This window comes from Triticum dicoccoides, chromosome 2B (genome assembly GCF_002162155.2).
Source record: "Triticum dicoccoides isolate Atlit2015 ecotype Zavitan chromosome 2B, WEW_v2.0, whole genome shotgun sequence".
NCBI classification, from domain to species: Eukaryota; Viridiplantae; Streptophyta; class Magnoliopsida; order Poales; family Poaceae; genus Triticum; species Triticum dicoccoides.
This window is the reverse complement of record NC_041383.1, coordinates 39,656,626-39,659,697: the sequence shown is the minus strand read 5'-3', so window position 1 is coordinate 39,659,697 and position 3,072 is coordinate 39,656,626. Positions and strand designations below refer to the sequence as shown.

The following is a 3,072-nucleotide window of genomic DNA, read 5'->3' as shown; positions in this document are numbered from 1 at the left end:
GTAATAGTGATATTTTTAAAAAAAGGTTGATCAAATTTGTTTTTATCAAAAACGATGAACTTTTCTCATTCTCTCAAAAAAATAATTCAAAATGCGGTGAACTTTTTTCGAATTCATGAACTTGTTTTTCAAAGTTGATGAATTGTTTCGAGTATGTGAAGTTGTTTTAAAATATGATGGACTTTTTCAAGTTTCTGAACTTTTTATCAAAATCGATGAACTTTTTTTAAAAAATTCTAAACTTTTTAAAAAATTAGTGGTGATTTTTTGAAAAAATAATGATTTTTTAACAAAATTTCAAATATTTTCCAAATTTAAAGAAAATTTGTTGCGAACTTTTTACAACATTGTGAGTTTTATAATCGATGAAATTATAAGCTTGTTACCGTTTTTGAAAATTCATGTACTTATATCAAATTCACATTTTGTCTAATTGATGAACATTTTTACATGTTTTCAATTTAACAAATTAATAAACTTTTTTGATTTCGTGAACTTTTTTAATTAATAGAAGGGTCGTAATAAAAAAATGAAACCAGCATTGGTTTTTCACAAGTGCTTGCATGCCAAAAAAAAGGCTAGCAAACAACTCATTAGCGATGGATTGGGCGAGCGAAATCAATGTCGAGCGAGCAGCCAATCAAGGGAGCGATGGGCCACCGCCCCTTAGGTGCGCATATGATCACCAACAAGTTTGCTGGGCGCTGAAGGCGCCAACGTGGAGCTCTCAGTGGACATAAGGAAGCCTCTTGTCATGGGAACGTCAGATGGGCCAGCCCAGGCACGCAGGAGGGCACAGACTCGTTCCTTTGTTTGTTTCCACTTGTTTGGTGTTTTTCTATATTTTTTAGTTTAGTTTATATTTTTGAATATTTCAAAATACTTTACATAAAACATTTTAAAAAATACTAACCAAACATTTTTTTAAAGTACTCCCTCCTTCCCAAAATTCTTGTCTTAGATTAGTCTAGATACGGATGTATCTGATACTAAAATGTCACTTGATACATCCGTATTTAGACAAATCTATGAGAAGAATTTTGGGACGGAGGGAGTAGTATAGAAAAAAAATATAAACCATGTATTAAAAAATGGTGAACTTATATTTGAAAATTGTTAAACATGTATTAGAAAAATGTTCTTGACGTATACGGAAAATGTGGAATGAAAACCAAAAGAAATAAAAAAAGAATGAAAACCAAGAAAGAGACAGGAGAAACTAATATTGGAAGAAAATAAACAGAGAAGGAAAGAAATAAGAACAAAGAAAAAAAGAGAAAACCAAGAAAGAAACAAAGAAACATAGAATAAAGGAAAACCTAAAAAACCCAAGAAAACAAGTGAAGAAACAGAGAAAAATATGCAAAAAGCACTGGTGAATAAAAGCCAGTGAACAAACCAGCGAACCAGCAAACCTTGAGCGAGATATTGGTGATTCCTATTTGGCACTTTAAGCGCCCGGTATTGTGTATTTTAGTACACAAAAAACATGCACGCACGCGTTGTGAATTGAACAACCGAATCTGCCACAGCGAGGGACCTGCTAAGCTTCAACTCTTTCCTTCATTCCTTTTTCCTTCTCTTCTTTTTCGTTTTCCTTTTTCCCCATTTTCTTCTGTTTTTTTCTTCTTCTACCAGGTTTCTTCCCAATCGGTTTTCGTATTTTCCTTCATATAGGAATTGCCTCCTATGTTTTCTGTATTCTTTTCCTTTCATTTTTTGTTTTCCTTGTTTCTTTTTTACTTTTCTTTCATACATGAACACTTTCCGAAACGAGGAAGTTTTTTGTCAAATTTCATGATTTTTAAAAAAGTCAATGAACTTTTTTATTTTGGCGAACTATTTAAAAAAAATAATGAACTTTTTTTCAAATTCGATGTACTTTTTTCAATTCGATGAACTTTCTTGACATTGGATGAACTTTTTTTTTCAAAATTGATGAAGTTTTTTCAAATTCAATGACCTTCTTTACAAATTCGATGAATTTTTTTCAAAAATGATTGAACTTTTTTCAGTTTTATATTTTTCTAGAAAAATGATGAACTTTTTTGAAATTGGTGAACTTGTTGTCCAAATTTTGATGAACATTTTTCAGTATTTTGTGAACTATGTTTCAAAAATGATGAACTTTTTCGAAATTATTGAACTTTTCTTGAATAGGGCAATATTTTTTTATGTTCATCAACTTTTCCCGAAATCTGTGAAGTCAATTTTTTTAAAGAAAAACATGTAAGAGCGACTATAATAGTTGTTATAGTGTTAGCGCTGCATTTAGTCACTTGCAGTGACACGCCCTAGCGGTTAATCAATCACCTGTACGTAGGGTAGGGCGTGTGTTCGATTCGTCGTGTGAGCAAAAAAAATTGGCGCGCTCCCCAAACATTTGTTAGTATCATTTTAAACGAGATATAACATCTTTGAAAAAAGCGGGAAACACTATGTTGGACTTGCCTTTGTGTTTGTTGTTGCAGCATGTCACGCTTGTACAGGAGCCGGACTGCCGCACACTGTTGAATGCTGCGCCCTTCACCACCAAAGGCACCTATGAGGCGTTGGGATCACAGCTTACAGACCCATGTATGGAGTCCATCTGGTCATCACGGGTGCCCAGCCGTGTTCGTGTGTTTGGCTTGTTGTTCTACCTTGACCAGCTAAATACTCGAGCTAATCTACACAATAAGACACTCCTTGATTCTTTAACCTGGGCTCGATGCTCTGCTGCAGTGGAAGATCGTTCTCGTTTTTTCGGGTGCCCATCCTCATGTGTTGTATGGGATGCTCTTGGTTTACAACCAACCTACTCGCCGATCTTATCCTTTTGGACCGCCCCCAACACTACTGGACTGTCGGAGCTATTTGGCCATTCATCATCCTTTTGCTACTCAGGAAAAATTAGGATGTTATAAACTCTAAGGTGTTTAGAAGCATTGATGTATCCCCTAATGATGTGATCTCTAACATCATTGCAGATCTAACCCTTTGGTCTTATCGCCTCAAAAAAGGCACCTCTTACGTATCATGCCGGGTTGTGGCGTGATTACCTATCCTCCTGCCTAGTCTAAAAACACTTGT

The 3,072-nt window shown here is 34.8% G+C and overlaps 1 pseudogene; it reads right to left on the bottom strand.

Moving 5' to 3' along the window:
- Nucleotides 1–2,797: 2,797 nt before the first annotated feature.
- Nucleotides 2,798–3,072, bottom strand: part of LOC119360360 — a 2,493-nt pseudogene continuing 2,218 nt past the window's right edge.